The 24,305-nt window shown below is 36.9% G+C and overlaps 1 long non-coding RNA gene across 2 annotated transcripts in view; it reads right to left on the bottom strand.

Annotated features, from left to right (window-relative positions):
- The window catches only part of LOC26527376, a 31,348-nt gene extending 9,562 nt beyond the window's left edge, over positions 1–21,786 (bottom strand). For both annotated transcript variants that reach the window (XR_001449352.3, XR_004364002.2), the window contains exon 1: positions 21,473–21,786. This is a non-coding gene — a long non-coding RNA (uncharacterized LOC26527376). The remainder of the gene's footprint in view (positions 1–21,472) is intronic.
- Positions 21,787–24,305: the final 2,519 nt, after the last annotated feature.

Raw genomic sequence — 24,305 nt, 5'->3', positions numbered from 1 at the left:
TGCCTGCTTCTGATACCCTTTTTCACATCCGAAACAGAGTATGTCTCTATTACTCTCCCCCCCTCTCTCTCTCTCTCTCTCTCTCTCTCTCTCTCTTTCTCTCTCTCTCTCTTTAGTACCTTCCATAACTATATTTATGTCAACTAAATTGTCATTTATGTCCACTGTATTCTACCTGTTACCTGCTCCTGCTGCTGCTGCTTGTTGTCCGTTGCTCTCTGTTGCTGTTGCTGCTCCTGTCGTTGTTGTTGTTATCGGCCCTCGTCTGACATGGTTTCGTTTAAGTGGCGCAGAGTGAAAAAAAAAATACAAATATCAGTTAAGGCATTTCTAGTGCTGCTCGCCAACTTGCCACGGTCTGTGGCAGCCACAAACGCTGCCACAGCCGCTGCCAGCTTCAACGCATTCGCGACTGTTGTGCTGTAAAATGTTGCCATTTTTATCAACATTACGTAGTTGGAACTGCGCCGCATTTGCATGTGAAACAAGCAGATAAATTCAGACATGCAAACGCCATAAATTTCTTTGTGGGGCAGCATCAGCTGAGCACCAAAACGCAGCACCACCAACTTCTACAGCTCCAGCAGCAGCAGCAGCATCAGCGACGTTGTTTAAAATCGAAAATTTCACATATTTTTGCATCAAATTTGCATGCGAACGGCGTTGCATAGCTTGAGCGAGGGGCTGGGCTAGGGCGGAGACGGAAACAGAGTTGGAGGCGGAGTTGGAAGGGTCCACATAGCCATGTCCACATTGCAAAACATTGCCACAGATACATTTCATATGAAGTACGCATATTCCACAGGGAAAGAGTCTAATGGGAATGGGTGAATGGATCACACGCGAGGGTCTAATGAAAATTCATACTTTCACTTAAAGCTCCAAATGAAATTCTTAAAGAAGGCGACAGAAGTTTATTAAAAAGTGGGTTGACCTATAATACATAAATGTGTCTAGTTGATAGGAGATCTCTAATCTATAAATTCATTTTGTAATGCTATCTATCCGTCTCTGAGTTTTTCTCCCTCCCTCGCCCTGTTGCCACTATCATTCTATCTTTCTCTGTCACTCTCTCTCTCTCTCGCAGTCTCTCTCTTTCTTTTTTTTTCTCTCCCTCTCTCTTTTTCTGGCTCTCTTTTTCTGTGTATGTCTTACTTATCATTCTCCGTATTATTTTCGTTCTCTCTCTGTCTTGATCCCTCTTTCTAATTATCTCTCCCTTTTCTTTTATTTGTCTCTATTTTTTCCATTCCGCTTTCAGCTTTTAATTCTTTTCCTCTTCTCTCTTTCTGATCTCTTTTCTCCGTGTCTTTCATCTCCCTTTCTTCGCTATAATTGTTTATTATATTCGTCCTTCTATGTCTCTCTTATTAACAGTCCTCTCTCTTAATCTCTCTCTCTTTCTCTTTGTCTTTCTGTCTCTGTCTCTCTCGCTCTCTCTTACTGTTTTACCTTCATATTGCCTTTTATTGCCTTAAATACGCAAATTCTCAAGACCGACAATAGAAACGGAAAGTTCTTAAAATAACAATGTTATAAAAATGAACTTTTTCGTTTATTTTCGGATATTACTTTCTATTTCTATTTTATAAATTGATTTCAAAATTAACCAAGAGTTGACCTTGAGTATGCATCAGCTATAAATGGAAGACTGACAGTTTGCCGCATGGCAATGCGGAAGGTGCTCGAAGGAAGTGGCAACTGCTCTGTGGCTCTGCTCTGTGTGGTAGCCTGTGAGGGGCAGTTGATGCCGGTGATTAGATGGCAGACACGTTTTGCGTTTTGAGTTTTGAGTTTTGCGTTTTGGGCCCGCCAACGTTGACAGGCGGTAACAGAAAACCGGCAACGTACAACTGGCAACTGGCAACTAGAAACTGATTTATGAGCGCCTCCCGAGTCCAGTTATTAGAAATGGAGCATCGAATATGCAGTTGCAGTTCGCAGTTTGCAGCTTGCAGTTGGCAATTTGCAGTTTGTGCAGTTGCATAAATCAAAATCAAACACATTTGCTGGCAAATTTCGCCTGGGGCCAGCTGCAGCAGCAATCGCTTCACTTGCACCGCTCACGCCGCTGAGCCATGTCAACAGCTGCTACCCAAATGGAGCAGTCAAGTGATTAGCAATGAAGACATCAGACTCCATCAGTGAAATGGCCAATAGCCAGTTGTCAGTTGTCAGTCGTCCGGCGTCGGGCGTATGCCTCTAGTTTGGCTGCCAAAGGCGCTTTCGGTTTAGGCCATGTTAAGGCAGCTAGAAATCAGTCAACAGATGTGCAGCTAACACACTGCCCAAACGGGGCCGCAATTAACCATTTGACAGTGTTTGACAATTGCCAAAGTGAAATCACCATAGGTAACTGAATATGCAAAGAGGAAAACCTTACGTATGTACGTGCGAGCCTCTTCAGACAGTTCCTGGTAGTTAATTATACTTTGCATATGCCTTTATACAGGTATGTTGATTGCATGAGCAGTTAACTCTAAAACTAGCTATAGGAAAATTTAAGCAAATACAGAAATGTTAATCATACTCTATTTAATAATGAGATAGATAATGACAATCCAGAGCTAATGCTAATGACAATGTCAATGTTAATCCTAATGCTAATGCTAATGATAATGCTATTGATAATGATAATGCAAATGTCAATGCTAATGCTAATGCTAATGGGAATGCTAATGCTAATAGCAATGATAATGTCAGTATAAATGTTAATGCTAATGCTGATGCTACTACTAATACTAATGATAATGCAATGCAAATGCAAATGCCAATGCTAATGCTAATACTAATGCTATTGCTAATGCTAATGATAATGATAATGCTAATGCTTATGCTAATGCATAACATATTCTCAAGTAAATATCTAAAAGGCTCTTCATTAGATTGACTAGCTCTCACAGAGCCTCGCACAAATTGAATATCTCATACCTCCTCATGCCTCCCACTCAAGCATTCTCCGATATCCATTAACAGCTATTAGAGTGGCGTCTTGTGTTACCAGCCGAGAGCTAAAAGCAAAGCGAAATGGCTAGAAAGAATCACAGAAATCATTCAAGAAAAAGCTGAACAAATGCAACACACAAAACCGAATGTGGTTTGGCACGGCTAAATGCTGGGGGTAAGCTGAGCTGTAGCTGGACCGCAACAGACTAGCTGGAAGCATTTGAATAATTGAAGCGTAGGCAATGCTCAAATAGAGTCAGACACAGATACGGCGACGGATACCGATACATATACAGATACAGATACAATTGATGCCTTGTGGGCAACAAGTTTTCCCTTGGCTTTTAGCGTCGCTTTGGCTTTGACATTGCGACGACTTTTCTTCGATTGAGAAAAGCGTGACAAATCGAATTGAATCGAATCGAATCGTATCGAATCGTTGGTTTGGTCAGCTCATAAATCTGGCGTCGAATTCGTTGGGCTTTGGCCAATGCCAATTGAATTAGCCCAGAGCCGAAAACAAATGTCAAATTCAATTCCAGTGGAGAACAAAATGAAAATGCAGACGGAGAACTTACGTAACTGCAGAGCCGTAAAAAGTTTTAGGGCTCCGTTCCAAAAGGGGGCTAAGTAAACAACCTCAAGACAAGCGAGTGCCAAAGATGCAGCAGCTGCACGTGCTCCCGTATCTCTCAGATACAATTCGGCACTTAAACGTTTCACTTCCTCATTGCAGCGCACTTCATTCAGTTGTTTGCTTGTTTGCTTTTACAACAGGTAACTTTAAATACCTGCCTGCCCAACAATTAGGTGAGAATTTCTATGACCACAAACACAGTTGGATCGAATTTGTTGCCTTTTGCTTTGTATCTGTCAGCTGCATTTCAGAACTTGTGCGAACTCTGTCGCACTTCATTCCGCTTTTTCTTTTCTTAAAATAATGCAACAGATGAAAATGAATATAGAGAAAGTGGTTTAGGGAGTAATCGAACAGCTTATACTCTCTCAAAATTCGTATGCATGTATATCAATATCCTCTGAAATATATTAAAAGCAATCCACTTTTATCAGGGAAATATATGTAAGTGGATTTGCAAGTAGATATAAATAATCAAAGCGATTATGAAATCATGTAAAAGATGAAAATGGCATCAAAAATTGTTTAAAATATATTCTAAGAAAAATTGTGAAAATCACTTGCTTCAGTGAAATATAAGTGGAATATGAAATTTATTTATGACTGTACTTTAAATCTAACATAATTTATTCACAATCCTCCAGAGACTAGACCCTTGCAACGTACACCTTTTAACCTCGCATTCATCACTATAAATATATAATAAAGGCAAAGTTCCTTAACATAATACATACAAATATTTTAAGTTAGTCCAAATACCCCAATATATATGTGCACATATCAACAGCTTGTTCTATGGCACATAAAAAAAGCCAGCTAATAAATCAAACAAATATTTGGGTCACGCTTCCGTGGGTCTATTGAATGGAGTGGATGGAGTGGGTGGGGTTGTCAGGGGAAAGAGCTATTTGGACAAGCGGGGGTGCAACATGGACATCAACAATGCATAGTGGAAAAATATTTGCTCGAAAATTGCCTGTAAATAAGACACACACACACATACATACGCATAAGGCACTCTCGAGGAATTTCGAGTTGATTTATGCCCGCCCAGCGGTCAGCCACACTTGAGCCGCAGAGAAATGCTCTGAGAAATAAACAAACCTGTGAAACATGTTTCAGGCACGATTATGTGTTGAGGCACACACATATTTCATATCAAAACATAATTCAATGAAAGTGTCAATAAAAACAGCCCAACCAACTGACCAACTGACCAGACCCAGGCGCAACGCCAGCTGCCCAACTAACTCAATCAATTCCAGCAGCCTGCACGAGTCCCGGCTCTGACGATAAAAATAATAATAATAAACAATTTCCCACAAGCAAAACAAGGCGACATTGATTTCATGTGCACGACTCAGAGTTATCCAGTAATCGGGCAAGAAAAACAAATCAGAATGAAAGCTGAATTCGGCTAATGCCTAAACGAGTTAATCTTTCAACTTTCTACGCTCAGCTTTAACTCTGTTAGTGGAAACAGTTTTTATACTATTTTGCGAAAACTGAATTAAAGAAGAAAGAAAAACACGAGTCACAATTTAAAAAAAATTAAATTAAATATGCTCAAAACATATGCATATTAAAATTTATTTTAAAAAAATATTCATACTCGTATATATTAAATTTATAATATTATTTAATTTATTAATAATAAAATGTAATAAAATATTTTATAAATATATTTGAAGTAAAAACATACATATTAAAAAAAAAAATAAATAAAAATAAAAAAATTTATGAAATATATATTTTTAGCCCCTTTTTTCTTCAAAAGTTTTAATATATAAAATTTTTTTTTTTTTTAGTAAGTTTTAGTGCTCAGTATGATAATATAAAAATGAATATTCCAAGAATTATAATAATTTATATTTATATACCCTTCTACCATATACCCTATACCTATGCCTATTCAAATGCTAACGCATTTACTCTATCCACCTGACGACATTGATGAGTGCGTGACTAGAACTTCAAATGCCTTGATTGGGCTTCAAGATTTAAGTTAGAGCTTTAAGGCGATGTGAATGGCGACGCTATAGCGGTTAGTTTCCAGCTGCGTGTGGCATGCGACATGCGACATGCTGCATGTTGCATAAGTTGCCATTGGCCATAGAAACGTCAGCTGGAAAAGTGCACTTCCTGTCAGCCATTTGTCGAAATGAGCTGCCAGGATTGCGGCAATGTCACGACGTGCACAACAACAACAGGAACACCAACAACAACAACACGTGCAACACCAGCAGACAAACAACTGTGAAATGCATTTGGACATGTCCAAAAGCCAAGGCAAAGTCCACTTGCCAACGGAATGCAATGCCATAAAAGTAAATGGAACTCACACTCCTTCACCATTTCTCTCTCTTTCTCTCTCTCTCTCTCTCTCTCTCTCTCTCTATCTCTTTCATTTACTGCCCGACTGTCGTGCTGCAGTGGCAACAGTGGCAGCAACTGTCAGCTGCTAACTTTAAAAGCAAAATGTTTATAGAAAACTCGTTACACAAATCGAATTGAAATTTGCCAATGTTTGACATCGTTCCTGCAGGGTAAAACTTCAGTGCGGAGGCGTGGTGGCCGCCTCCATATACTACTGCAGCAAGAAATCCCATTGACCTGACAACCCTGACAACTCTGGAAACGACCCTGGCCAATGGCCATTGACCGAAATTGGTCAAACAACAATTTAAAGTTGCGAGCAGACGTGCCAAAAGCTTGCAAAACAACAGACATTAAAATTCCTAGAGGAAATTTAATATGTTTTTAAAATAAGTGTTTTCTAATGGACCGCTTCGAAATGCTCAGTAAATTTATACTGCTATAAATATTTTATTTTGTTTTCTGAATATTTTTTTTAATTGGAAATGAATATTGATTGGTGAAATTTTGTTGAATATTATAAAATGTAAGAAATATATTATATTTTAAATATTAAAAAACTTTTGATTGGTGAAATTTTGTTGAACATTATAACATGTAAAAAATATTTAAAATTTCATTAAAAATATTTAAATATATAATAAGCCTTATTTTGTAGAACGAAAACTTAAAATTCAAATTTTTGTAATGATACACTTATTTATTTATTTTTTTAAATAATTTAAATTATAATAAAAATATATTCTATTTTGCGTTTTATTAAATTTTCCATGACATATTTACACAAGTAACGACTGCATAATTTCAACCAATATTCAAATGTAACAAGAATTTTAGAAACGATAACACACATACGCAGCGTGAACCACAAAAACATAATCCCGAGATGAAGGGAAAATCAACGAAAGCAATGCTTTTGTTTCGGAAAATTGTTTTTAGAGGCTCAACTTTAGCCATGGCTACAAATGATTAGTTTGCCTGTTTCAAGGATTGCTGCAAAAAAATTCGGCTAAAATCAACTAAATGAGTAAAAACTAAAAAAAAAATCAATCACAACTTTTATAGGGCAACCAGAGAAAGTTGCTGCCATCACACACACACACACAAAAAAAGTTGAGGGGCAACGCGGCGTATGCGAAATGTGCTGCCAATTAGAAGTTTATGTAGAGAGCACGCCCGAAATTAATTTGAAGCCAAAAGTTGAGCTCAAATTTGTGTGCGAATGTTAATCAAATAGACAGCCGAGGAGCGTGGGCGTCAATGCTGTTGCTACGACTATGTGCGGGGGCGTGGCTGCTGAAATGGAGTCGATTTGACACAACTTAGGCTTGGGTTTAGGTTGTTGCCTCCTGACTGCCTGGTGGTGATAAGAGCCGCAAAGATTTGTCAGCTTATGATAATTAGTTGGTTGGACCCACAGAGCCCAGCCCCATTCATCTCTCTCTATCTCTCCCTCTCTCACTCTCTCCTCACCACTCTTCTAAGGACTAAGCTGTGACATAATTAAAAATATAAGTTTGTTTATTTATATTAGAGCTGTGTCAACTTGTTACGAACTAGTTCAATGGAACACTTTGGTAAAATGAATCAATTAACTTTTTATTTTGTAATTTCTTCATTCTCTAATCATATTCTCTCTCTCTCTCTCTCTCTCTTTCTATCTCTATACTTCTCTCTCTATCTATCTCTATCTTACTCTGTCTATTTTTCTCCTACTCTTTATCAGAACTCTTTCTCTTTTTCTCAGTGAGGCAGTGAACCGATTCGAAAGTTCTTAGTTGCCCAAACTAATTCAATAAATGAACGATTTGGTTCGTGAATTCTTAAGTAGATGATTTTAGAGCTTATTTATCAAACTGAAATACTGCATAAATATAAAATAAAGTTAAAATTTATAATTAATTTAAGTTAAATTTCTTTTCAATTCAAACATCAACAAATATTTCAATATAGATGGAACCTAATCAGCAAATTGAACTAGACCGCGCAGCTCTAATATCTATGTTTAGTTGTATTTCGCTTTGTGTTTATCTGTGCTGCTTGACCACGCCCACAAGCTGTTGCAACAAAGTTGGCTGTGAAATATGTGGCCAAACCCGTTGCCAGCCCATTAAATGCCACTTACTGGCCCTAATAGTTGTGCCTGTGCAACAACAATATGAATGCTCTCGACTACGGCAGAGGCCCGCACTGAAACCCCTTTTGCGCAAAACCTTCCAATCCTTGCTCCACCCACAGATAACGCTCGTTGGCCCTCTCTCGCTGCCTTGCCGCCTCAGTGCCAGGCAACAACAGACTCGACAGCGTTTACCACATTAACCTCGTGTTTTACGACATGGCAGGCCGCATAAGAAATTTATATACATTTCATGGCAGAGGCAACATGTTGCACTGAACGATGCCAAGCTAACATGCCCCACCAATACAATATACACACCAATACATATGTATGTGTGTATATATGTATCAGTGTGTGTGTGTGTGGTCTTTTGACACAAGTCCAAGTGGAAAAGCCGCCATAAGGCTGCGATTACTCAAAGTGCAAGCTAACAGCTGCCAGATGAACGCAAAAGCTAACGGCCAAGGGGTAATATCAGGGGGCATGGCTAAAGGGTTTGGGGTAGAGATGAAGAAGGCACATCCTAGCAGCAACAGCAGCAGCTAACAATGGCGACAATCGCAGCCTAACGAGATGAATTCAAATAGTTGGAACAGGTCTATAAAATATTCAGTGCTTACTTATGAAACTGAAAGTAAATCTATCTAGAACGGAATATTACTTAAAAATTTTGAAAGAAACTGTACTAATACAAATATTTGTATATGCATATATTTAATTGAATATATAGTAAGTATAAATTGTGTGTGAAATAAACTTTATGGTTTATCTACTTTCTGGGAAATGACATCAAAAAACATCAGAGGCTCAAGTTATAACACAAGGTAAATAACAGGACATCTTCTATCAGCAAAAATCTATTGAAATGCCTTCCATCTGGGCATTCAATTCTGTCGCTTTATCGATCGACAACTTCTTGAGCTCCCTTCGCACAGTTCACATAATCCTTGCACTAAAAAACTTGCACTTTAACGAGTGCCTTTTTGGCATATTGCATCGAAACGAGATTCGAAATCTCTAGGGCGGAGACGTCGCTCTCTCTACCTCTCCCTTTCTCTATATACATATCTTTCTCTCTCTGTTTCACTGCACTGCACTCTGTCTCGCCCGCTCGCCATTTGTCGCTGCGAGAGGAAGCGCCATTTAAATTTTTTCACGCCGCTTGGCAATAAATGCGCTGCCATAAATTTTGCATCGATGCGCGCAGATCGTGTGAGCGCTGCCACGCCCTCAACGGAAGGACGTAGGCGACGTGTGCGCGGGGGGCGGGACACAAATTTTTAATTGCCCCATAAATCAAATCTAGGATAAATGGCCAGCAGTTAAAGGGCTGCTAACCAAATGGCAGCCATAAGCTGATAACAGACTCGGCCTGCTGCAGAGACGTGCAGGCGATAAGACTCGACTCAAATCGATTCAACTAGACTCAGCTCGACTCGTCTCCAGAATTCAACTTTAAAAATGTCAAAGGCCTGGCAATGAGCTCTCCCCAGCCCACTCATTTTCGTTCTGTCCACAATCTGCGGCACAGCTAACGTTTAATTTTAATGGCCGGCATTCAGAACGTTAGAGATGAGCGCCATCTAACGTAATCAAGCCTCTAATTAAGTTGATAAACTTTCCCTGACACGCCCACGCTCCGAGTGGGACAGACAAGTGGAATGGGATTTCATTTGGCAGACAAAGCCGTCGTCGTCGTCGTCGTCGTTGGCCATTTTACGCCACAGTAAACACTCCAAGCACACTCAACCTCATTCTATCATCCCTAGCAGTCACGCACGCCCCTTGACTTACACGACCACCGAAGCAGCTGCTGTCACGCCTCTCGCCGCCTCTCACCGCCGCTACCACACCGACTCTAAAAGTTTTGGCATTAGTTTTGCTGATTTCCGGCGACATTGACTTCGAGCTTTGCTTTGGAATATACCCTTCTAAAAGTGGATATGCACAACTAATTATGCAGCTTCTGTGAATCTATATTTATACATCTATACATACAACTGTATATATATTGAACTATATATTTAATGTCAGCAAGTAGGTTTAGGTCTAATCTAATTATCGAGCAATTTATGTTAAAATAATATTTATAGTCTACCGAAAACATTTTTATCTGTAAGTAAGACTTCAAATTTTGAGAATCTCATAGAGAGGCAATATTTTATAGAATACTTCGAAACTAAGACAACGCCAATGGTGAATAGTGAGTCATTCAGACTCCACATCAGTTTGTCATCGTCTGCAATGATCTATTCCTGTATAGGACCAACTTGGTCCCACTGTGCAATATATATGTATTCTTTATACGCATACATAAAAACATTTTTGAACATATATATATAAGTATTCTAAATACTCTTAAAAACACATTTAATATATTTGTATAAATAACCATATATAAAATAAAATAAGAAATATGTAAAATTGAGCTTGAGAGAGAAAAAGAAGAGAATCATAGAGCATCCACACTGAGCACTTCAACATCAACTTAATCTTCGTTAAACTTATCGCTCAGCTTGGTTGACTTTTTTACATTCAGCACTGACTTGGCCCCACTGTGCACACTATGGCCGCTTTCTAATTTAATTAAGTGCGGCAACGCGACGCCTGTTTGTTTGCTTGTGCAAAAAACTTTTTTGGAAAAAAAAGTACGAAAAAAGTCAAAACGAAAACGCTAGGAAAAAAAAAAAAAAAAAAAAAAAAAAAACTTTCTCAACAGTTGGCGCATTTAATTTGCTGGTTTTATACTTTTTTAATTACTAGACAAATAGACAAAAGCTTCGCTCAATGGGCGTCCATGCTGGACCGAGGGTAGCCAAAGTATACCGCTTAGTCCAAAAATTGTATTAATTTGTTTGCTGAAGCTGCCAAATATTTGCGAACGGGCAAAAAAACTTCTCGTGTGCTCAGCGGGAGGACCGCTGTCAAGAGCTTGGGAAAATTCGGAAACTTTGTGTGGGGGATTTTCGTGTGAAGCTTCCGCAAGTGATTGTATTTAAAGGGGCGATAATTGATGGGCCTATTTTAATAAAATCACTTGAGCTATAATTGATGTAGAAATATTTTTGGCTAAATTTATGTCAACAAAAATTATATATATATATATATATATATATATATATATATATATATATATATATATATATTATGTGTTTGTAGAAATTGTCATTCTTGCCAATCTTCAATTGTCCTTTGGAAATTTAATAAAAAATAAATAAAATAAAATAAAATAAATAAATAAAAAACAAATTGTAATACCTTAATGGATATAAACCTCCATTAAGCCCCTACTATTGAGTTTTATATTTCTAGTGTTATCTCTATACGTATGTCAAGTTTTATATTTATCCTTACCCTTAAGTCAAGTACAATATCGTCTTATGTGTAACCAAATAACCTCTCCAATAAATATACAGCTATACTTATTTTATAATTCTATGCTATAAATCATCTTCAAGTTTCATTTCACATTTACTCAAAAGATTAATTTTCTCACTCTGAGCAGCTTAAATAATATTTACTTAAGCTTGATAAATGTTGCAAATATTATTTTCATATTTTAGTCTCAACAAATAAATTATCTAACTTCCCAATTGTTTTTTATGTACACTATATACATATACCCATGTATATATATATACATATTTTTTATCCACTCACTTAGTTTAATCTTTTTGTTTAATGTATTCCACTTTCGTGCAAATTTATTTAAGTACCTAAAGAAAGTCATATTTATGCGGCGAGTCGACTTATCGGGCAGAACCAAAAAGCGTTTGCTTAAAAGCTTTTTCCATGCACACAGACAACCAAATTTCTACGTAATATATATACTTATATACGCATACATAGAGAAGCATATCCTGCGTGAAGCAAACAAACTTTCGGTCTAGGCCAAAACTTTTTTGGCGTCACGCTGGCTTCTGTTGTGCGTTTATGGTCAGCATTTGGTTCATATATCTTTAATTTTTATGCGACTTCCCTTTCCCCGGTCCTTTTTCTGTCTATCCCCTTCTACGTTTTTCTCAGTCTGCTGTCAGCATATTTGCCATAGCATACTTTTCAGCAACTCCTCCTGCGTCCTTTCAAGCAGCTGCGAAGCTGTCATTAGCGAACATTTCTCAACATTTCTTCGCATTCCCAGGCGTTTTATTTGTTTTGAGGACTGTTTTGTGGCTCATAACTGGGTCAACAATGGGAGTTGCGCTAGACTCTGTTGCCATCCTAGTTGGCCCGTGTATGTCTGTGTCTGTGTGTGTGTGAGCAGCCCATTGCCCATTTACAAGTCAAGTGGCGCGCATAACACCAAAAAATTGTGTAGCCAAAACAATTTATTTTAGCTGTGGAACTTGTTACGGCATGAATACCCCATCTCCTAAAATATACCTACCCCACTTTCCCCGCTCTTCCTCTCTCTCTCTCTCTCACTCTCTCTCTTTCTCTCTCTCTCTGCTAGCTGTCATTGTCAGTTGGCCAGATTTGACAGCGTCTGCCAATGGTTTTTGGCTTGTGCCTGGACTGGACTGGGATTTCCTTGTTGTTGTCCTGTCAAAGTTTTTGTTTTTGGTTTTGTTTCCCTTGTTCCGGTTTTTATGCTAGTTTTATTTACGCATTTAAACATTTCTATCCCAGTTACAATCCAGCCCGCTCCCGCTCTCTGTCTGCCATTCCGATTGTCTGCCTGTTCACTTTTCATGTCCTCCTGCCTGTTTATTCATTTTAGACATTTTTCATTTAATATTTACCCGTAGTTTTGTACCCAGTCAAAGAAGCTTTTGAATGGGTATGCCATTTTTGGCAATAGTATATAATATTATTGGAAAAATTCATTATTGTTTACCATTTTATTTGGAATCTACTTCCAAGTTGAGAGCTCTAGCTTATGCTAATCCAAAACCATTTCGATTTAATATCCATTGCCATTACAGGGTATCTATTTGTTTACCGCACTCAACTATGTTAGTTTTCCCCTGTTAGCTGTCAGTTACTGTCCAAACCTTTTGACCAGAAGGAACAATTTACTGAACGACTGCTAATTGACATTTATTTTCATTTAATTCAGTTTTAAATGTGACGCAAACAACTTTATTTTATTTAATATAATTTTTTTCTTTTTTTAATTTTCCAGTTTGTATTTAAAATGCATTTCAATGCAAATTGAAATTTGAATTTATGCGTCACATTTCAACTGCCATTCCGGTTGATTACAATTTTAATGACCATATTTGCATACATAATGTAAAGCGCAGAATTATATTACGCGTGGCATGTGACACGCAATGCGACTGTTGCATGCCACAACAAAAGCGGAAAATTTTTGGAAATTTGATATAAACAAAAATTACAGGGAGCTAATGAAAATTGCACAGCAAGGTGTATAAGCGAAAAGGGAGAAGCAAACAGAGACAGAGAGAGGGAGAGAGAGGGAGAGAGAGAGAGAGAGAGAGAGAGAGAGAGAGAGAGAGAGAGAGAGAGTGGGAGAGTGTAAAGCGAATTTATAAAAAGCTTAAGTGATAATTGTATGTAGGCCCTTGGTACGCCCTGGACATTATGAAAATCGCAAAGGCGATAAATTTAAAGGTTGACTAAAGGCAATTGATATAAGGATATATATAGAGAGAGAGAGAGAGAGAGAGTGAGAGAGAAAGAAAGAGAGCATTCATCATATATGTATAATGAAAATATAATTATACAATTAAAATTTTCATTTAACAGATCAAATTTATTTGCAATATAATTCAAATATATTTATTTATTTTATTTGTTAATTATTTAATATTGAAATATTTGTATTATTTGGTTTTTATTATCAATTTTTTTTTTCAATTATTAAAAAAAAAATTGTTTTTTTTTTTAATAAACATTATTCAAAAATGTTTGAACATATTGTTCAAACTTCGTTCAACTTGTTTGTCGCCACTTGAGCACCTGGGCAAGAGTTGCAACAGCCTCTGCCTATTGGCAATGCCCAGGCAAAAAAAATGTTTCAATTTGGGAAAAACAAACGCAAAGGCAGCGTAAGCAAACATTTTGAGTTGCATTCGAGCACTTTGCACATGGTAAGCAGCTGCTCATTTTTTTTTTTTTTTTTTTTTTTTTTTTTGCTAGCCGAGGGCCTAGACTGAGTTCACTTTACAGCCAACTGCAGCTGGAGGGGCAGTCAAGTGGGCTGACGAGCATTGGAGCAAATATGCAAAGCAAATAGCTAAAAAAAAAAAGAGCTGCCGCGAAATCGAAAGACAAGTCAAATACAGTTAAAAAAAAAAAAAGAAACAACCGCTGTTCAAACTCAACTGACTAACGATGACATCAGCCACATGCTGCAAGTAGTTGATAAACTGATGAGGGGAAAGTGTGTGTGGCCTGGGGCGGGCGGGCAGTGGGCATGGCAAAGTGGGCAACGGTGAGTGGCAGCTGCGAGTGTCAAGTGGAGCCCACTACAGTTGGCAATGTCCACAGTGCTTCAATTGTCACATTACATAATCCTCAACAATTGCCAATTGCAATTAAAATCAAATTAACAGACAGTTAATAGACAGTTACTCGAAATGGCGATACCCTAGAGTTCATTGATTGAGGATGTTTGAGGAGACAAAAATGAGAGAATGAAGTAAAATATAAAGTGAGCCAATGACAATGATAATAACAATGATATTGTGTATGACAATGAAGATAACAAATATCTCCATTCTCTACTCTATCCATTACTCTTGCATGCATATTCATTCAGTCTCTTAGCGAGCTCTCTGATAATTCCAGGGTATCTAAATCAACAGCGGAAATGACCGAAATATGCTAAGGCCTGGTCAAATCTAGCCCGAGGTCTAACCAAATGCAAGCAATGCAAAGCAATCGCTGCTGCTGCTGCTGTTGCTGCTGCCTCTCCTGTTGACTGGCGGCCAATATGAAAGGCTGCAAAATGCAAATGCAGTAGATAAAACCAATGAAGATTGCAATTCCTAATTGTTGTGATTAAAGTTTGTGCGCTGTCTCTCTCTTTCTCTCTTCTCTATCTCCCTCGAAATTAGCAACAATTAAAGCTAAAATTTAGCCGCACATGCGATAAACACCATTGATAAAAAGCCTTTGAAGTTATTGACCAAATGCAGACGATGCCTTAGCCAAAATTAACGGCATAATTTCTCTGGTGGTCCAGAGCAGCGACCACAAAGTGCGCATACAAATACCAATTATAAATAGATTGCAAATAGAATCAATTAAAAACTTTCGAATAGGCGATCAATTTCAAAGAATGGCCAAGAGCTTAGATATTGATTTCATTAGGAAGTTATATGAATAGAAAACGTTAGGGTCATTGAGAGTATTGCGCAAAAGATTTACATATATGCGAAATGATAAATATAGAACGTTTGAAGATGATTGCCTAGGAAAACTTGCCCACAAAAATAAGAAAATTCTAAGAATCAAGTTTATCATAATCTTTAATAATGATATAATAGTATTTTAAGAACAGAAAGCTCTACTACTTAGGCTTCAGGATAAGCTGCGCAACTGAACAGTTAGCCCACAACTTTTACCACTGGCTGTACTCCCTACAGTAAACGAATTTCTACTTTTCAGTCATTACGACAATATTTTGACAACAGCTGCCAAAACAGCAAAACTTTAAAACAAAAGACTCAAATAACAAGCAGAAATAAAAGATGAGAAGAAGAAGAGGAACTTTAATGACATGCATAAACAAGCAATGCGTAGGGCCCGCATCTTGATAAATTGATAAAGCTTACAAATTACTGAGCGACAGCCACAACACGAGAGCTACCCAATTAAATTTATCGTCATCTTAAGAAAACTCGTTGTGCATCTCATGAATGGGACTCGTGCTGGGGCCATGGAACAATAATTTTCAATGTCAACGAAAAAAAAGTGAGCAAGAGAAAAAAAATGAAGAGAAACTGGTTTCGAGAACAGTATAGAGTGGGGGGATATTGATAAAAGCGCAGCAGTAGGTGTCGATAGGTATTGTAGGACCAATGAGTCAGAGAGTCGATCAAGCTGAAGGTCAATTTGCATTTGACAAATTGGGCTAATTTGAATATGTAGAGCATACTTCAAGCATTCGCTGGAAGCGTGGGTTCATCTACATATGCGGAAATGGAGCATAAAAATTATTTAATTGCTAATTGAAATCTAAGCACGATTGACCCTTGAGTTGGGGCCATTGAAGTTGCCCAAAATGGTAATAGATTTGTTAAGCTATCAAAGAAGTTGTAAATTTATGTCTGATAAAGTTTGATAGGCATACGATTGAGATCTTTGGATCTATTTGAACTAGACTAGTAAAACTTGTTGCAGGTAGAATTTAATAGATAATAGAATAGATAGTAAAAACGTATATATCATATTTCCAAATATTATAAGTATATCTTCTAGCTTATCAAATTTAGAGATAGAGTAAGTATAACTAAGGAACCATTTCTGTTTGGATTTATATACAGATACATATATCTCAGTATCTATTAAAACTAGGCTAATAAAACTTGTCGTACTTATAATTTGGTTATAGTATTCATTAAAAATGTACAGAATGACATTTGGTTCGCAACCTATTTCTAAATAATATAGGTATAGCTTTTACCATCCCAACATATGGGAAAATAAAGGTAATAGATCTTATAGGTAGATACAAATATACCTCAAGGCATGTACAGATTAGCTAAAGATAGAAAAGATGCTCCCGATCATTATTAACTTAGATGAAATAGGTATGCTTCATGATCAATAAAATCTAGGAATGCTTGTTCTATAATTTACCTTACAATAAATCAATTTCCTCTTGTTGCAAATATCCTCGATATACCTGAAACCTGAAACATATATAATGCATATAACATACATCTTCAAACATTCTCCAGTTCCCAAGCCCACTTCAAAATAAACTATCTTCAATATTACAAACTATATAATAAAGCGTACTTAAAATATATTTCTATCACACTACCTATGCTATTACAACTTTTAATCACTTTATATGCCCATATATTGCTTCTCCAAATTTAGACATCTGCAACTATTCATATGGAGTACTTAGCTATGCTGACGATCATAAGTTTGATCAAACAATTTCCGCTACCATAAACTCAACAACTCAACTCAACTCATTTACAATAGTTAATTTTTGTTTTTTATGGCATCAACAATTATATAAAAAACATTAGCAATTCGCATGGCAATGCAAATTTTCCACAACAACAACAACAAAATGTGTTGCAAATATTGACGTAACTTGTATTTTTTTTTTCTGCGGCGAAAGGCCAAACAAATTGACGGTTTTGCTTTTCATGCTTCTCGCCTGAGACTTTCAAAAACGAAATGAAAAGCTGCCTTACAGGTGGACAGATTAAAAGGAGACTCAAGTGTAATGGTATTACATAAGAAATGTCAAGTAAATAAATTTACACTATCATATCTCTCTGGTATATCCTAGTCCAATAAATTTTACAAAAATAATTTTTTCAATATCTTTTTCTGTGTTTTTTAGATGTTTCTATCAAGATCTGTTTTCATATTTATAGCCTCGAAATATTCATATTTATATCTCTGGATTCTGTAGTTAAAGGCATTCAAATTGTGTTGGCTATCTCAAGCAAAGGCAATACGTAAAAGCCAGCATATCCTGTCGAATCAAGTAGCTGGGCCAAAGAAGCCTTCAGAAACTTCAACCAAGGCCGCAATTCATTACAGTCAAGTGCCTCAATAACCCATGTTTCGGTAGCTTCATGGTCCGGTTTTGTAGGTTGCCGCTTATCGTTCCATCAATATAAATCACAACAAAAGGCTTTTGGCCAACTGCATTTTGACAATGTTGGCTTTCGTTATGGCCGGCGGCAACAGCAACGGCCCAAACGCATCCTTTGTGCCATCCATTGTTCCGCAGGGACTGTTAGCTTTTGATGGATGCGCTCCAACAACAGAGCCAGAGCAGTAGCAATTCCAGTAGCAGCAGCAGATGTTTGACTTTACAAAAAGGAGCTAGAGCCAACGTCTGCTCATGATGCATCCATCATTCATTCTCTTATACTTAACGGCGTCAACACATGGACACCAGGCCGAGGACCTCTTTGTGGCAGATGCTTTAACTTTAAATTGTATGCTATTAAGTGTTAATTGAGTAATGTTAACTAAGTTATAGAGGGAAGTTACTAAAGCTAAACGCAGTAGCAGAACGAAAGGGAAGTATTTCGAGAGGTTCAGGATACACTCGATGACAAAAGTATATGGACAAAAGTAAATTGCACAATTTATATAATACATTTCCATTTATTGAAGTTCATTCTCAGAATGTTTATCGTCTATAATAAGTATAATAATATAAATAGGTGCTATATTTTCTATATAATGGAAGTATTCTTCCATTTCACTTTAATCGAAGAAAAATACTTTTTCCTCTCTTCACACACAAAAACAAAAAATAATGATAATAATAATAATAATAATAATAAAAATAATGTCATTAAAACAAAATAAATATTTATAATATACATGATATCCTTTATACTTAAATGATTAAAAATAGATCCTCTTTTAACTTTGATCTCAAGAAAATAGTCATTTCTTCTCTTTAGACAAAAAAAAATATTTAAGATCACTCTATATCTTAGTTATACAAACATCTGTGTATATGCAGCAAATTCCAAGACTGAAGACCCATATTTAAATAAATTCTAATTATAATACAAAAAATCACCGTCAAAATAACACACTATAAAAACACCTATATCTATATTATATCTGTATTTATATTTCTTCTCAACCTCACATACATATTTTTTGTCTCAACCTCGCACGACAACAATTGGTTGCTATGTTGACATTAAACGCTATTCTGATATGCTTATCGCAGCTGTCAGATCTTTGGCCCGCATATCTCTCACGCGCTTCACATCGCGATACGCGCGAATTCATTCTGGCCACTAATTTGCATTGCAAAATGGCTATTACACGGTTTATCTGTCTAAATCGGCGCTGCAGCACAGTAGCTGGCCAGCTGTTAATAATGCAACTAAGCTCCATTCCATACCATTCTCTTTGCCACAGGCAGAGTGCAACATTTGCTGAACTTAAAGTGTTGCGAATTACATGCAAATTACTTAATAATAAATGCCGTTAATTGTTTTAAATGCCAAAGCTGCCGAACAAGAGATACTATCTCAGCTCATGTTACACAACATTTGAAATTGATATGGCAATACAGTAGTTGGGTTCATTTGATTTGAACCCTAAACCCTTGTTAATATTAATATTTAATATATTCAGTGTGCTTATCTCTAATAAACTTTCAAGTGTTTTCAACTAACTGCAATACCTTATCAAATATGAATTGCTTTACATATAAGCTTGACATAATACCAAAATCCTCAACTCTTTAAAATGCTGCTTATAAAATTAGTATATCAATTTTTCACACAAAAAACCCCAGCAAAAATATAAAAGTTTAGTGGTTTAAAAAGTTTGTCGACAAAAAAAGGAAACCCTCTGACAGGACGAAATTTCCACGACTTGCTTACAATATATACATACACATATATATACATATAAACCCTCACTTGCTATACCCTGTTCTTAAGTGAAAATCAAACGTTGGGTGTATTGATAAGGAGATGTTAATTAAAGATGATGGTATGTAGACTAATATAAGTGAAGTGTCTATATAAATAAATTAAATATATATGTTTTTTTGCACTTTAATCTAGTTCATTCTATTTATACATATATATAAGTTTATAGGGCATCTGCCAGTCGAGCAACCTAAATGGAAACCAAATAGCAGGACTTGTTTTAATTTGTATTTACATGACACAGGAACACAAAATCGCTAAAGACTTGAAAATTAAATAAAAGGGCAAAATGCAGCAAAATCTCGGTAAAGAAAAGGGTAAAAAGCAGGCGTGGCAGGAGAACATTGAAAGGTTAAGGATAGAGAGCACAGGAAGAAGCGGAAAGAAGAACGGGAAGAAGCGGGTCACATGCGGCATGTGTAAATATTTAGAGTTAATTAGTTCAAGTGACTGCAGGAGTGGAAAAGGGCTCGAAATGTGCTTAAAAACGCGTAAAAAGTGCGAAGCTCATTTTGGTAAATAAACAAATTAATTTTATTAAACTTGCACGAGTTGAGTGTGCAAAGGTAGGCTGGAGTAATGAAATACCCTGCAAAAAATTTTGAAATGATATATGTAACAAATTTTTAAAATATGTATTGGAAAAAATATGTATAATACAAAAAATATTATAAAAAAAATTCCATAAAAATTTTTTATAAATTATTCTTATGATGAATTATTTACATTTATTTATTAATAACTTTTTTTATTAATTTTATTTTTATATAAATTTACTTCTTATTTCCATAATCTAGTAGAATGTTTTCAAATTCGTTGCTCTATCACAAACAAACTGATCTTCAGCTCTCAGGTATTCCCATTTTATTCCAGGACTTAAGCAATCATGCTTAAAGCAGCGTATCTATTCATAGTTTCCACCCCCAAAAGTTTTCCCACTTCTTATATTCGAGTATTTAACAACAAGCCAAGACACACACACACACAGAGTTGTATTTACACAGTCAGCCACATACCACAAAGACCACAATTTAATTTCCATTTAACCAGCCATTTTTAACTGAGTAAAATCAATCGCAAATTGAATTTCATTCGACTCGTTATCTTTAATTTTATTTGACTGATTATGCTTTTAACTGGAATCAATTTGTTTTGTCGTGAATGGCTGAAGGCAAGAGGCAGAAGTGGACTACACCCCGTTTAATGGCCAAATACACAAAAGCAAAAGCAAGAAATCAAAATAGAGAAATGCAATCATGTTGAAAATATTTGCATATGCCGCGCCGTGCCGCTCCGCGCCAGAGCACCGCCCTCGAACCGGAAGCGGAAGTAAACAATGGACGGCAACAGCTCGACTCGCAGTCGGAGCTCTCAACAAAAGCCAAAAATTCGCATGAAAGGAATCCAGACCGAAAAGCGAAAAAAAGCAAGGAAAAGCGGAAAACTCGATGATGCTGACGATGAAAAATCGAAAATAAATTTGATATAAAAAACTGCTTTAGTCTGCATTGTAGCCAAAGGCAAAGAGTTGCTCTGTATGTAGGGTAAAGAGCACAAATAATAATAAGAGAATACCGCTTAGAGGTTAAATAAAGAATTTTGCTAAAATTTAATTTCATAATTTGTTTTATATTAAAATTTTTCAAATATTTTTATCATTGTTCTATAAAAAGGTTTTAAAATATTAAAGTATTTTAAAAAATAAAAATACAATAATTAAATTACATTATGTCAACAGAACAGCAACAAAATGCATTTGAAAATCAATATACCTTTATAAGAGAATAAATATATATACAAAGCGCTCAGCACGCTTACCTCATTTGTGTCTCTCTTATTATTTCCCGCTCACAAGCGCGCATTATTTTGCCACTCTCTATCTCTCTCTATCACTCAATGTGCATTCCTTTATTTGCGTCATTCTTTGCATCAAAAAATTCAGCTGACAAAAATTACGCAATACATATTTTACACATAATTAAATTAACAAAATAATCGCTAAGCTCTGAAGACAGTCTTATATCAAAAACAAATGTAATAAAATAATCAATTAAAACACATCTTGATAGCGAAACCTAATTAAATACGATTCTAAACTCACGCGCACAGATTCCGACTGATCGAAAGAAGAAACGCACGCAAACTAAAAATAACTCATTAAGTGCGCTCCTTTGCTAAGCCGGCATTCTCTCTAATACATCAACAGTTAAGAGCAGCCGGCATTTATACTTATAAAAAAACAACAAAAGCACTCAACTAGCAGCGCATCTGCACTTCACACACCATTCGCAATGCGCTAGCGCTCATACTACTCTCAATGGGACCATCAGTCGCTCTTAAGCTAACGGGATCAGCATTTCAGCCAATGGCATGCGCGCCATGGACAAATTCAATTACCCCTCCCGCTCAGCGCATCAGTGAAACCAAAATATGTAACGGCATTAAAAGCAACAACAACAAATATTGTGCTCACGATTAGCAGAGAGACAGATAAGGCAAAATATGCAGCAATCTGTGTGTTGTGACGTCACAGTAGGGAATTCATATGGGTGCGAGCGAAATGAAAGAATTTTCGCCACAATAAAAGGCTTTAGTATTTTTGTTAACAAATGACGAGCACAGAGGAGACTTTTAATCAATAATGACAGCTCACTTTACCCGCATAATTTGGAAATATCAAAAAAGTGAAAACAACCTTAACAAATCAGTAACCACTGCAGTCAAAAGGCATCGCCTGACAAAGAGCTCAAAAGAAACGAAACGAAACGAAAAGTTGAAAGCAAAACTAAACTGCAAGTGTGTAAAAGGCAACTAGAGAAGAGAAGACACAGAGATGTAGAGAGAGGGAGAGGTCTCCAAGGAAAGTGTAGGAAGAGGCATAAGGGGAAGGGGCTGCGGTTCTCATTGGTTGCTGGCAGTTGGCATTGGCATATTGAGTGAAGTTTTCAAACGTCAAAGTCGATTGCAATCTGATTAATTAAGAGTGGTGAGGGTGACTGATTACGTATGTGTGTGTGTGTGAATGTGTCTGTGTGTGTGCGGTAGGTAATGGCAACTGCAAATGGGCTCTCAGCAAGCATAGCCCCAGTGTCCTTTAAGCCAAAGGCCATTTGGGAGTGTGTGTGTGTGTCATGTGTGTGTATGCATGCACAGGTGATCCTGGTCGAAAAGCCAGCTCAGCCATGCCGCCGGTTGCAGCCATGACTGCTTTTTGCCTGTAGGAAAAGTGAAATTCACATTGCTATGCCACCAAAGGAATTCAGTTCAAGGACTCGACAACAACCAAAAGGCAGCGTCTACTCCATCTGCTCACTCGCTCACCCGCTCAACCACCCACCTGCCCATCTGTTCTCCTGTTCTCCTGCCAATTACATTGTTTTGCACGCAGAAATCGCTGCGAAACTCATTCCGAGGCCAAAGCCCATTAAATGCCCAATTAAAATCCAAATGAGCCAGAGAATACAACAAACGAACGCAAGAACAACTGTACGTAAAGCGCGAAATATATACCAGATGGTACTACGATGGATACTACATGGAAAACAAAACATGAATGGCACTCGGAGTTGTTTATGGGAACCTATTAAAAAAAAAGAAAATGAACCAATTCAGATGAATTGAGACGAATGTGAAATACTCTTGGAGGGCTTTGAAGAGGTGGAAACCAGGAAACATAAGCCATCTCAATATCCTATAACACTGTGGCTCAAAATGCGAATGTAACCCCGAAAACGTGATTCCGAAATTATCGGTCCTTCAACTCACAAAATCCTTTGGTAAACCTCGTTTAACTTCTAAATCTCGACTCTTAATTTATTACTCCTTAGCATTGACTCCTAATTTTCAGCTCCTAAAATTTTGCTCCTTAACTATGTAGATGATGGTACTTACAGTCTGCATAATTCTCTGATAATTTTACTAGCACTAGCCGCCCATCCAGCTCACTACTTCAGTTGCTTCGGCTTATTTCTCATTATGAATAATTTTGCATAAATGAAAAATGTTACAATGGGTGCTTCAGTTAACAGCCTGTCGGAGTTTGTTGACTCGGAACAGGTTCCATGGATACTCAAAGGAGAGAGGAGAAGAAAGAGACGGCGAGCAGAGAGTGGGGACAGAGCACACTTCTATTCGAACTACTTTTATCAGCTGTCGTCGAATTGCTTGCCTGCCTGTCGTCTGCCTGCCTGCCTGCCTGCCTGTCCGTCTATCCGTCCGTCCATCTGGCGGTTCGGCCTACAGGGCCTGGTAAATCAATGCAATTAGTGTCACATCCTCTGCATTTAATGTCTATGTTTCGTAATCGACTCTGGCGCCAATGCCATGTTTAAAACCAGTTCCTAGCTATGGCTTTAATTTATTTATATTTATTTGTTAATAGAACAAATATGTTTTGAGCTTTTACATATTAATTCCTTTCATCTAATAACATTTCTATTTTCTAGCTAAAAGTATACAGATTCTGAAGTACTTGCTTTTATAATTTTTTAAAAGTATATATAAGTATACATTCTGAAATAGTTGCATTTATAAGTTTTTACTATTTTTTATAAAATTCTGACTGTTTTTTAAGAAAGCTTAGAACTATTTTATCCAAGACACACACCCTACATATAAAATTATCCCAGCACCTCAAGCCATGTCACAGCCC

The sequence above is a fragment of the Drosophila mojavensis genome, unplaced genomic scaffold (genome assembly GCF_018153725.1).
Source record: "Drosophila mojavensis isolate 15081-1352.22 unplaced genomic scaffold, ASM1815372v1 contig_36, whole genome shotgun sequence".
Classification (NCBI taxonomy): domain Eukaryota; kingdom Metazoa; phylum Arthropoda; class Insecta; order Diptera; family Drosophilidae; genus Drosophila; species Drosophila mojavensis.
This window is presented reverse-complemented; position numbering and strand designations above follow the sequence as displayed.